Genomic DNA, 13,324 nt, shown 5'->3' with positions numbered 1-13,324 from the left:
CTCACAGTGAGGCGATTCCTCAGTACAGACCCTCTGACAGTGCAGCAGTCCTTCAGTACTGCCCCTCTGTTCGTGCAGCTTTCCCTCAGTACTGACCCTCTGACAGTGCAGCTTTCCTTCAGTACTGACCCCCTGACAAGTGCAGCACTCACTCAGTACTGACCCTGCACAGTTCAGCACTCCCTCAGTAAAGACCCTCTGACAATGCATCACTCTCTCAGTACAGACCCTCTGACAGTGCAGCACTCCCTCAGTACTGACCGTCTGACAGTGCAGCACTCCCTCAGTACTGACCCTCTGACTGTGCAGCTTTCCCTCAGTACTGACCCTCTGACAATGCAGCACTCCCTCACGACTGACCCTTTGACAGTGCAGCATTTCTTCAATACTGACCCTCTGATAGTGCAGCTTTCCCTCAGTACAGAGCCTCTGATAGTACAGCACTCCCTCAGCACTGACCCTCTGACAGTGCAGCTTTCCCTCAGTACTAACCCTCTGACAGTGCGGCACTCCCTCAGTACTGACCCACTGACAGTGCAGCACTCCCTCAATACTTACCCTCTGACAGTGCAGCTTTCCCTCAGTACTGACTCTCTGACTGTGCAGCACTCCCTCAGTCCTGACCTCTGACTGTGCAGCTTTCCCTCAGTACTGACCCTCTGACAGTGCAGCACTCCCTCAGTACTGACCATCTGACAGTGCAGCTTTCCCTCAGAACTGACACTCTGACAGTGCAGCACTCCCTCAGCACTGACCCTCTGACAGTACAGCTTTCCCTCAGCACTGACCCTCTGACAGTGCAGCACTCCCTCAGTACTGACCCTTTGACAGTGCAGCACTCCCTCAGTAGTGACCCTCTGACAGTGCAGCACTCCCTCAATTCTGACCCTCTGACAGTGCAGCTTACCCTCAGTACTGACACTCTGACAGTGCAGCACTCCCTCAATACTGACCCTCTGACAGTGCAGTGCTCCCTCAGTACTGACCCTCTGACAGTGCAGCTTTCCCTCAGTACTGACCCCCTGACAGTGCAGCACTCCCTCAGTACTGACCCTCTCACAGTGCGGTGCTCCCTCAGTGCAGACCCTCTGACAGTGCAGCACTCCCTCAGTACTGACCCATGACAGTGCAGCACTCCCTCAGTACTGACCCTCTGAAGTGCAGCACTCCCTCAGTACTGACCCTCTCACAGTGCGGGACTCCCTCAGTACTGACCATCTGACAGTGCAGCTTTCCCTCAGTACTGACCCTCTGACAGTGCAGCACTCCCTCAGTAGTGACCCTCTGACAGTGCAGCTTTCCCTCTGTACTGACCCTCTGACAGTGCAGCACTCCCTCAGTATTGACCCTCTGACAGTGCAGCACTCCCTCAATACTGACCCTCTGACAGTGCAGCTTACCCTCAGTACTGACACTCTGACAGTGCAGCACTCCCTCAGTACTGACCCTCTGACAGTGCAGCACTCCCACAGCACTGACCCTCTGACTGTGCAGCTTTCCCTCAGTACTGACTCTCTGATAGTGCAGCACTCCCTCAGTACTGACCCTCTGACTGTGCAGCTTTCCCTCAGTACTGCCCCTCTGATAGTGCAGCTTTCCCACAGTACTGACTCTCTGACTGTGCAGCACTCCCTCAGTACTGACCCTCTGACAGTGCAGCACTCCCTCAGTACTCACCCTCTGACAGTGCTGCACTCCCTCAGTACTGACCCTCTGACAGTGCAGCATTCCCTCAGTACTGACCCTCTGACTGTGCAGCACTCCCTCAGTACTGACCCTCTGACAGTGCAGCGCTCCCTCAGTACTGACCCTCTGATAGTGCGGCACTCCCTTAGTACTGCACCTTTGACAGTGCAGCACTCCCTCAGCCGTGACCATCTGATAATGCAGCTTTCCCTCAGTACTGGCTCTCTGACAGTGCAGCACCCACTCAGTACTGACCGTCTGATAGTGCAGCACTCCCTCAGTACTGACCCTCTGACAATGCAGCACTCCCTCAGTACTGAACCTTTGACAGTGCAGCATTCCCTCAGTACTGACCCTCTGACAGTGCAGCACTCCCACAGCACTGACCCTCTGACTGTGCAGCTTTCCCTCAGTACTGACTCTCTGATAGTGCAGCACTCCCTCAGTACTGACCCTCTGACTGTGCAGCTTTCCCTCAGTACTGCCCCTCTGATAGTGCAGCTTTCCCACAGTACTGACTCTCTGACTGTGCAGCACTCCCTCAGTACTGACCCTCTGACAGTGCAGTAGTCCCTCAGTACTCACCCTCTGACAGTGCTGCACTCCCTCAGTACTGACCCTCTGACAGTGCAGCTTTCCCACAGTACTGACTCTCTGACTGTGCAGCACTCCCTCAGTACTGACCCTCTGACAGTGCAGCACTCCCTCAGTACTCACCCTCTGACAGTGCAGCACTCCCTCAGTACTGACCCTCTGACAGTGCAGCATTCCCTCAGTACTGACCCTCTGACAGTGCAGCACTCCCTCAGTACTGACCTCTGACTGTGCAGCTTTCCCTCAGTACTGACCCTTTGACAGTGCAGCACACCCTCAGTACTGACCCTCTGATCGTGCACCTTTCCCTCAGTACTGACTCTCTGACAGTGCAGCGCTCCCTCAGTACTGACCCTCTCATAGTGCAGCGCTCCCTCAGTACTGACCCTCTCATAGTGCAGCACTCCCTCAGTACTGACACTCTGACAGTGCAGCTTTCCCTCAGAACTTACCCTCTGGCAGTGCAGCACTCCCTCAGTACTGACCCTCTGACAGTGCAGCACTCCCTCAGTACTGACCCTCTGACAGTGCAGCTTTCCCTCAGTACTGACAGTCTGACAGTGCAGCACTCCCTCAGTACTGACCCTCTGACACTGCTGCTTTCCCTCAGTACTGACCCTCTGACAGTGCAGCACTCCCTCTGTACTGATCCTCTGACAGTGCAGCACTCCCTCAGTACTGACCGACTGACAGTGCAGCACTCCCTCAGTACAGACCCTCTGACAGTGCAGCACTCCCTCAGTACTGACCATCTGACAGTGCAGCACTCCCTCAGTACAGACCCTCTGACAGTGCAGCACTCCCTCAGTACTGACCCTCTGACAGTGCAGCTTTCCCTCAGTACTGACCCTCTGACAGTGCGGCACTCCCTCAGTACTGACCCTCTGATAGTGCAGCACTCCCTCAGCACTGACCCTCTGACAGTGCAGCTTTCCCTCAGTACTGACCCTCTGACAGTGCAGCACTCCCTCAGTACTGACCCTCTGACAGTGCAGCACTCCCTCAGCACTGACCCTCTGACAGTGCAGCTTTCCCTCAGTACTGACCCTCTGACTGTGCAGCACTCCCTCAGTACTGACACGCTGACATTGTAGCACTCCTTCAGTACTGACCCTCTGACAATGTGGCATCCCTCAGTACTGACCCTCTGACAGTGCAGCACTACCTCATTACTGACCCTCTGACAGTGCAGCACTCCCTCAGTACTGACCCTCTCACAGTGCAGCTTTCCCTCAGTACTAACCATCTGACAGTGCAGCACTCCCTCAGTACTGATCCTCTCACAGTGCAGCACTCCCTCGGAACTGACCCTCATACAGTGCTGCTTTCCCTTGGTACTGACCCTCTGACAGTGCAGCACTCCCTCAGTACTGACCATCTGACAGTGCAGCTTTCCCTCAGTACTGACCCTCTGACAGTGCAGCACTCCCTCCGTACTGACCCTCTGACAGTTCAGCTTACCCGCAGCACTGACACTCTGACAGTGCAGCACTCCCTCAATACTGTCCCGCTGACAGTGCAGCGCTAGCTCAGTACTGACCCTCTGACAGTGCAGTGCTCCCTCAGTACTGACCCTCTGACAGTGCAGCTTTCCCTCAGTACTGACCCTCTGACAGTGCAGCACTCCCTCAGTACTGACCCTCTGACAGTTCGGTGTTCCCTCAGTACAGACCCTCTGACAGTGCAGCACTCCCTCACAACTGACCCTCCGATAGTGCAGCACTCCCTCAGTACTGACCCTCTCACAGTGAGGCGATTCCTCAGTACAGACCCTCTGACAGTGCAGCAGTCCTTCAGTACTGCCCCTCTGTTCGTGCAGCTTTCCCTCAGTACTGACCCTCTGACAGTGCAGCTTTCCTTCAGTACTGACCCCCTGACAAGTGCAGCACTCACTCAGTACTGACCCTGCACAGTTCAGCACTCCCTCAGTAAAGACCCTCTGACAATGCATCACTCTCTCAGTACAGACCCTCTGACAGTGCAGCACTCCCTCAGTACTGACCGTCTGACAGTGCAGCACTCCCTCAGTACTGACCCTCTGACTGTGCAGCTTTCCCTCAGTACAGACCCTCTGACAATGCAGCACTCCCTCACGACTGACCCTTTGACAGTGCAGCATTTCTTCAATACTGACCCTCTGATAGTGCAGCTTTCCCTCAGTACAGAGCCTCTGATAGTACAGCACTCCCTCAGCACTGACCCTCTGACAGTGCAGCTTTCCCCCAGTACTAACCCTCTGACAGTGCGGCACTCCATCAGTACTGACCCACTGACAGTGCAGCACTCCCTCAATACTTACCCTCTGACAGTGCAGCTTTCCCTCAGTACTGACTCTCTGACTGTGCAGCACTCCCTCAGTCCTGACCTCTGACTGTGCAGCTTTCCCTCAGTACTGACCCTCTGACAGTGCAGCACTCCCTCAGTACTGACCATCTGACAGTGCAGCTTTCCCTCAGAACTGACACTCTGACAGTGCAGCACTCCCTCAGCACTGACCCTCTGACAGTACAGCTTTCCCTCAGCACTGACCCTCTGACAGTGCAGCACTCCCTCAGTACTGACCCTCTGACAGTGCAGCACTCCCTCAGTAGTGACCCTCTGACAGTGCAGCACTCCCTCAATACTGACCCTCTGACAGTGCAGCTTACCCTCAGTACTGACACTCTGACAGTGCAGCACTCCCTCAATACTGACCCTCTGACAGTGCAGCTTTCCCTCAGTACTGACCCTCTGACAGTGCAGCTTTCCCTCAGTACTGACCCCCTGACAGTGCAGCACTCCCTCAGTACTGACCCTCTCACAGTGCGGTGCTCCCTCAGTGCAGACCCTCTGACAGTGCAGCACTCCCTCAGTACTGACCCATGACAGTGCAGCACTCCCTCAGTACTGACCCTCTGAAGTGCAGCACTCCCTCAGTACTGACCCTCTCACAGTGCGGGACTCCCTCAGTACTGACCATCTGACAGTGCAGCTTTCCCTCAGTACTGACCCTCTGACAGTGCAGCACTCCCTCAGTAGTGACCCTCTGACAGTGCAGCTTTCCCTCTGTACTGACCCTCTGACAGTGCAGCACTCCCTCAGTATTGACCCTCTGACAGTGCAGCACTCCCTCAATACTGACCCTCTGACAGTGCAGCTTACCCTCAGTACTGACACTCTGACAGTGCAGCACTCCCTCAGTACTGACCCTCTGACAGTGCAGCACTCCCACAGCACTGACCCTCTGACTGTGCAGCTTTCCCTCAGTACTGACTCTCTGATAGTGCAGCACTCCCTCAGTACTGACCCTCTGACTGTGCAGCTTTCCCTCAGTACTGCCCCTCTGATAGTGCAGCTTTCCCACAGTACTGACTCTCTGACTGTGCAGCACTCCCTCAGTACTGACCCTCTGACAGTGCAGCACTCCCTCAGTACTCACCCTCTGACAGTGCTGCACTCCCTCAGTACTGACCCTCTGACAGTGCAGCATTCCCTCAGTACTGACCCTCTGACTGTGCAGCACTCCCTCAGTACTGACCCTCTGACAGTGCAGCGCTCCCTCAGTACTGACCCTCTGATAGTGCGGCACTCCCTTAGTACTGCACCTTTGACAGTGCAGCACTCCCTCAGCCCTGACCATCTGATAATGCAGCTTTCCCTCAGTACTGGCTCTCTGACAGTGCAGCACCCACTCAGTACTGACTGTCTGATAGTGCAGCACTCCCTCAGTACTGACCCTCTGACAATGCAGCACTCCCTCAGTACTGAACCTTTGACAGTGCAGCATTCCCTCAGTACTGACCCTCTGACAGTGCAGCACTCCCACAGCACTGACCCTCTGACTGTGCAGCTTTCCCTCAGTACTGACTCTCTGATAGTGCAGCACTCCCTCAGTACTGACCCTCTGACTGTGCAGCTTTCCCTCAGTACTGCCCCTCTGATAGTGCAGCTTTCCCACAGTACTGACTCTCTGACTGTGCAGCACTCCCTCAGTACTGACCCTCTGACAGTGCAGTAGTCCCTCAGTACTCACCCTCTGACAGTGCTGCACTCCCTCAGTACTGACCCTCTGACAGTGCAGCTTTCCCACAGTACTGACTCTCTGACTGTGCAGCACTCCCTCAGTACTGACCCTCTGACAGTGCAGCACTCCCTCAGTACTCACCCTCTGACAGTGCTGCACTCCTTCAGTACTGACCCTCTGACAGTGCAGCATTCCCTCAGTACTGACCCTCTGACAGTGCAGCACTCCCTCAGTACTGACCTCTGACTGTGCAGCTTTCCCTCAGTACTGACCCTTTGACAGTGCAGCACACCCTCAGTACTGACCCTCTGATCGTGCACCTTTCCCTCAGTACTGACTCTCTGACAGTGCAGCGCTCCCTCAGTACTGACCCTCTCATAGTGCAGCGCTCCCTCAGTACTGACCCTCTCATAGTGCAGCACTCCCTCAGTACTGACACTCTGACAGTGCAGCTTTCCCTCAGAACTTACCCTCTGGCAGTGCAGCACTCCCTCAGTACTGACCCTCTGACAGTGCAGCACTCCCTCAGTACTGACCCTCTGACAGTGCAGCTTTCCCTCAGTACTGACAGTCTGACAGTGCAGCACTCCCTCAGTACTGACCCTCTGACACTGCTGCTTTCCCTCAGTACTGACCCTCTGACAGTGCAGCACTCCCTCTGTACTGATCCTCTGACAGTGCAGCACTCCCTCAGTACTGACCGACTGACAGTGCAGCACTCCCTCAGTACAGACCCTCTGACAGTGCAGCACTCCCTCAGTACAGACCCTCTGACAGTGCAGCACTCCCTCAGTACTGACCCTCTGACAGTGCAGCTTTCCCTCAGTACTGACCCTCTGACAGTGCGGCACTCCCTCAGTACTGACCCTCTGATAGTGCAGCACTCCCTCAGCACTGACCCTCTGACAGTGCAGCTTTCCCTCAGTACTGACCCTCTGACAGTGCAGCACTCCCTCAGTACTGACCCTCTGACAGTGCAGCACTCCCTCAGCACTGACCCTCTGACAGTGCAGCTTTCCCTCAGTACTGACCCTCTGACAGTGCAGCACTCCCTCTGTACTGATCCTCTCACAGTGCGGCACTCCCTCAGTACTGACCATCTGACAATGCAGCTTTCCCTCAGTACTGACCCTCTGACAGTGCAGCACTCCCTCAGTACTGGCCCTCTGACAGTCCAGCTTTCCCTCAGTACTGACCCTCTGACAGTGCAGCACTCCCTCAGCACTGACCCTCTGACAGTGCAGCACTCCCTCAGCACTGACCCCCTGACAGTGCAGCATTCCCTCAGTACTTACCCTTTGACAGTGCAACCCTCCCTCAGTACTCACCCTTTGACAGTGCAGCTTTCCCTCAGTACTGACCATCTGACAGTGCAGCTTTCCCTCAGTACTGACCCTCTGACAGTGCAGCACTCCCTCTGTACTGATCCTCTCACAGTGCGGCACTCCCTCAGTACTGACCATCTGACAATGCAGCTTTCCCTCAGTACTGACCCTCTGACAGTGCAGCACTCCCTCAGTACTGACCCTCTGATCGTGCACCTTTCCCTCAGTACTGACCCTCTGACTGTGCAGCTTTCTCTCAGTACTGACCCTCTGACAATGCAGCACTCCCTGCTCCTGACCCTTTGACAGTGCAGCTTTCCCTCAGTACTGACCCTCTGATAGTGCAGCATTCCCTCAGTACTCACTCTCTGACTGTGCAGCTTTCCCTCAATATTGACCCTCTGACTGTGCAGCTTTCCCTCAGTACTGACCCTCTGACAGTGCAGCATTCCCTCAGTACTGACCCTCTGACAGTGCAGCATTCCCTCAGTACTGACCCTCTGACAGTGCAGCACTCCCTCAGTACTGACCTCTGACTGTGCAGCTTTCCCTCAGTACTGACCCTTTGACAGTGCAGCACTCCCTCAGTACTGACCCTCTGATCGTGCACCTTTCCCTCAGTACTGACCCTCTGACAGTGCAGCGCTCCCTCAGTACTGACCCTCTCATAGTGCAGCGCTCCCTCAGTACTGACCCTCTCATAGTGCAGCACTCCCTCAGTACTGACACTCTGACAGTGCAGCTTTCCCTCAGAACTTACCCTCTGGCAGTGCAGCACTCCCTCAGTACTGACCCTCTGACAGTGCAGCACTCCCTCAGTACTGACCCTCTGACAGTGCAGCTTTCCCTCAGTACTGACAGTCTGACAGTGCAGCACTCCCTCAGTACTGACCCTCTGACACTGCTGCTTTCCCTCAGTACTGACCCTCTGACTCTGCAGCACTCCCTCTGTACTGATCCTCTGACAGTGCAGCACTCCCTCAGTACTGACCGACTGACAGTGCAGCACTCCCTCAGTACAGACCCTCTGACAGTGCAGCACTCCCTCAGTACTGACCATCTGACAGTGCAGCACTCCCTCAGTACAGACCCTCTGACAGTGCAGCACTCCCTCAGTACTGACCCTCTGACAGTGCAGCTTTCCCTCAGTACTGACCCTCTGACAGAGCGGCACTCCCTCAGTACTGACCCTCTGATAGTGCAGCACTCCCTCAGCACTGACCCTCTGATAGTGCAGCTTTCCCTCAGTACTGACCCTCTGACAGTGCAGCACTCCCTCAGTACTGACCCTCTGACAGTGCAGCACTCCCTCAGCACTGACCCTCTGACAGTGCAGCTTTCCCTCAGTACTGACCCTCTGACAGTGCAGCACTCCCTCTGTACTGATCCTCTCACAGTGCGGCACTCCCTCAGTACTGACCATCTGACAATGCAGCTTTCCCTCAGTACTGACCCTCTGACAGTGCAGCACTCCCTCAGTACTGGCCCTCTGACAGTCCAGCTTTCCCTCAGTACTGACCCTCTGACAGTGCAGCACTCCCTCAGCACTGACCCTCTGACAGTGCAGCACTCCCTCAGCAATGACCCCCTGACAGTGCAGCTTTCCCTCAGTACTTACCCTTTGACAGTGCAACCCTCCCTCAGTACTCACCCTTTGACAGTGCAGCTTTCCCTCAGTACTGACCATCTGACAGTGCAGCTTTCCCTCAGTACTGACCCTCTGACAGTGCAGCACTCCCTCTGTACTGATCCTCTCACAGTGCGGCACTCCCTCAGTACTGACCATCTGACAATGCAGCTTTCCCTCAGTACTGACCCTCTGACAGTGCAGCACTCCCTCAGTACTGACCCTCTGATCGTGCACCTTTCCCTCAGTACTGACCCTCTGACTGTGCAGCTTTCTCTCAGTACTGACCCTCTGACAATGCAGCACTCCCTGCTCCTGACCCTTTGACAGTGCAGCTTTCTCTCAGTACTGACCCTCTGATAGTGCAGCATTCCCTCAGTACTCACTCTCTGACTGTGCAGCTTTCCCTCAATATTGACCCTCTGACTGTGCAGCTTTCCCTCAGTACTGACCCTCTGACAGTGCAGCATTCCCTCAGTACTGACACTCTGACAATGCAGCTTTCCCTCACTACTGACCCTCTGATAGTGCAGGTCTCCCTCAGTACTGACCCTCTGTCAGTGCCGCTTTCCCTCAGTACTGGCCCTCTCATAGTGCAGCACTCCCTCAATACTGACACTCTGACAGTGCAGCTTTCCCTCAGAACTTACCCTCTGGCAGTGCAGCACTCCCTCAGTACTGACACTCTGACAGTGCAGCACTCCCTCGGTACTGACCCGCTGACAGTGGAGCGCTCCCTCACTACTGACCCTCTGACAGTGCAGCACTCCCTCAGTACTGACCCTCTGACAGTGCAGCTTTCCCTCAGTACTGACCCTCTGACAGTGCAGCACTCCCTCAGTACTGACCCTCTGACAGTGCAGCTTTCCCTCAGTACTGACAGTCTGACAGTGCAGCACTCCCTCAGTACTGACCCTCTGACAGTGCAGCACTCCCTCATTACTGACCCTCTGACACTGCTGCTTTGCCTCAGTACTGACCCTCTGACAGTGCAGCTCTCCCTCTGTACTGATCCTCTGACAGTGCAGCACTCCCTCAGTACTGACCCTCTGACAGTGCAGCACACCCTCAGTACAGACCCTCTGACAGTGCAGCTATCCCTCAGTACTGACCATCTGACAGTGCAGCACTCCCTCAGTACTGACCGTTTGACAGTGCAGCACTCCCTCAGTACTGACCGCTTGACACTGCAGCACTCCCTCAGTCCTGACCGTCTGAAAGTGCAGCACTCCCTCAGTACTGACCGTCTGACAGTGCAACTTTCCCTCAGTACTGTCCCTTTGACAGTGCAGCACTCCCTCAGTACTGACCCTCTGACTGTGCAGCTTTCCCTCAGTACTGACCCTCTGACTGTGCAGCACTCCCTCAGTACTGACACGCTGACATTGTAGCACTCCTTCAGTACTGACCCTCTGACAATGTGGCATCCCTCAGTACTGACCCTCTGACAGTGCAGCACTACCTCATTACTGACCCTCTGACAGTGCAGCACTCCCTCAGTCCTGACCCTCTCACAGTGCAGCTTTCCCTCAGTACTAACCATCTGACAGTGCAGCACTCCCTCAGTACTGATCCTCTCACAGTGCAGCACTCCATCAGTACTGACCCTCTCACAGTGCAGCACTCCCTCGGAACTGACCCTCATACAGTGCTGCTTTCCCTTGGTACTGACCCTCTGACAGTGCAGCACTCCCTCAGTACTGACCATCTGACAGTGCAGCTTTCCCTCAGTACTGACCCTCTGACAGTGCAGCACTCCCTCCGTACTGACCCTCTGACAGTTCAGCTTACCCGCAGCACTGACACTCTGACAGTGCAGCACTCCCTCAATACTGTCCCGCTGACAGTGCAGCGCTAGCTCAGTACTGACCCTCTGACAGTGCAGTGCTCCCTCAGTACTGACCCTCTGACAGTGCAGCTTTCCCTCAGTACTGACCCTCTGACAGTGCAGCACTCCCTCAGTACTGACCCTCTGACAGTTCGGTGTTCCCTCAGTACAGACCCTCTGACAGTGCAGCACTCCCTCACAACTGACCCTCCGATAGTGCAGCACTCCCTCAGTACTGACCCTCTCACAGTGAGGCGATTCCTCAGTACAGACCCTCTGACAGTGCAGCAGTCCTTCAGTACTGCCCCTCTGTTCGTGCAGCTTTCCCTCAGTACTGACCCTCTGACAGTGCAGCTTTCCTTCAGTACTGACCCCCTGACAAGTGCAGCACTCACTCAGTACTGACCCTGCACAGTTCAGCACTCCCTCAGTAAAGACCCTCTGACAATGCATCACTCTCTCAGTACAGACCCTCTGACAGTGCAGCACTCCCTCAGTACTGACCGTCTGACAGTGCAGCACTCCCTCAGTACTGACCCTCTGACTGTGCAGCTTTCCCTCAGTACTGACCCTCTGACAATGCAGCACTCCCTCACGACTGACCCTTTGACAGTGCAGCATTTCTTCAATACTGACCCTCTGATAGTGCAGCTTTCCCTCAGTACAGAGCCTCTGATAGTACAGCACTCCCTCAGCACTGACCCTCTGACAGTGCAGCTTTCCCTCAGTACTAACCCTCTGACAGTGCGGCACTCCCTCAGTACTGACCCACTGACAGTGCAGCACTCCCTCAATACTTACCCTCTGACAGTGCAGCTTTCCCTCAGTACTGACTCTCTGACTGTGCAGCACTCCCTCAGTCCTGACCTCTGACTGTGCAGCTTTCCCTCAGTACTGACCCTCTGACAGTGCAGCACTCCCTCAGTACTGACCATCTGACAGTGCAGTAGTCCCTCAGAACTGACACTCTGACAGTGCAGCACTCCCTCAGCACTGACCCTCTGACAGTACAGCTTTCCCTCAGCACTGACCCTCTGACAGTGCAGCACTCCCTCAGTACTGACCCTCTGACAGTGCAGCACTCCCTCAGTAGTGACCCTCTGACAGTGCAGCACTCCCTCAATACTGACCCTCTGACAGTGCAGCTTACCCTCAGTACTGACACTCTGACAGTGCAGCACTCCCTCAATACTGACCCTCTGACAGTGCAGCTTTCCCTCAGTACTGACCCCCTGACAGTGCAGCACTCCCTCAGTACTGACCCTCTCACAGTGCGGTGCTCCCTCAGTGCAGACCCTCTGACAGTGCAGCACTCCCTCAGTACTGACCCATGACAGTGCAGCACTCCCTCAGTACTGACCCTCTGACAGTGCAGCACTCCCTCAGTACTGACCCTCTCACAGTGCGGGACTCCCTCAGTACTGACCATCTGACAGTGCAGCTTTCCCTCAGTACTGACCCTCTGACAGTGCAGCACTCCCTCAGTAGTGACCCTCTGACAGTGCAGCTTTCCCTCTGTACTGACCCTCTGACAGTGCAGCACTCCCTCAGTATTGACCCTCTGACAGTGCAGCACTCCCTCAATACTGACCCTCTGACAGTGCAGCTTACCCTCAGTACTGACACTCTGACAGTGCAGCACTCCCTCAGTACTGACCCTCTGACAGTGCAGCGCTCCCTCAGTACTGACCCTCTGACAGTGCGGCACTCCCTCAGTACTGACCCTCTGACAGTGCAGCACTCCCTCAATACTGACCCTCTGACAGTGCAGCACTCCCTCAGTACAGACCCTCTCACAGTGCAGCACTCCCTCAGTACTGACCCTCTGACAGTGCAGCGCTCCCTCAGTACTGACCCTCTGATAGTGCGGCACTCCCTTAGTACTGCACCTTTGACAGTGCAGCACTCCCTCAGCCCTGACCATCTGATAATGCAGCTTTCCCTCAGTACTGGCTCTCTGACAGTGCAGCACTCCCTCAGTACTGACCGTCTGATAGTGCAGCACTCCCTCAGTACTGACCCTCTGACAATGCAGCACTCCCTCAGTACTGAACCTTTGACAGTGCAGCATTCCCTCAGTACTGACCCTCTGACAGTGCAGCACTCCCACAGCACTGACCCTCTGACTGTGCAGCTTTCCCTCAGTACTGACTCTCTGACAGTGCAGCACTCCCTCAGTACTGACCGTCTGATAGTGCAGCACTCCCTCAGTACTGACCCTCTGACAGTGCAGCACTCCCTCAGTACTGACCCTCTGACAG

The sequence above is a fragment of the Chiloscyllium plagiosum genome, unplaced genomic scaffold, assembly GCF_037043375.1.
Source record: "Chiloscyllium plagiosum isolate Xiang-an unplaced genomic scaffold, Cpla_swu_hap1 HiC_scaffold_53X, whole genome shotgun sequence".
NCBI lineage: Eukaryota > Metazoa > Chordata > Chondrichthyes > Orectolobiformes > Hemiscylliidae > Chiloscyllium > Chiloscyllium plagiosum.
Note: the sequence above shows the minus strand (reverse complement) of the source record.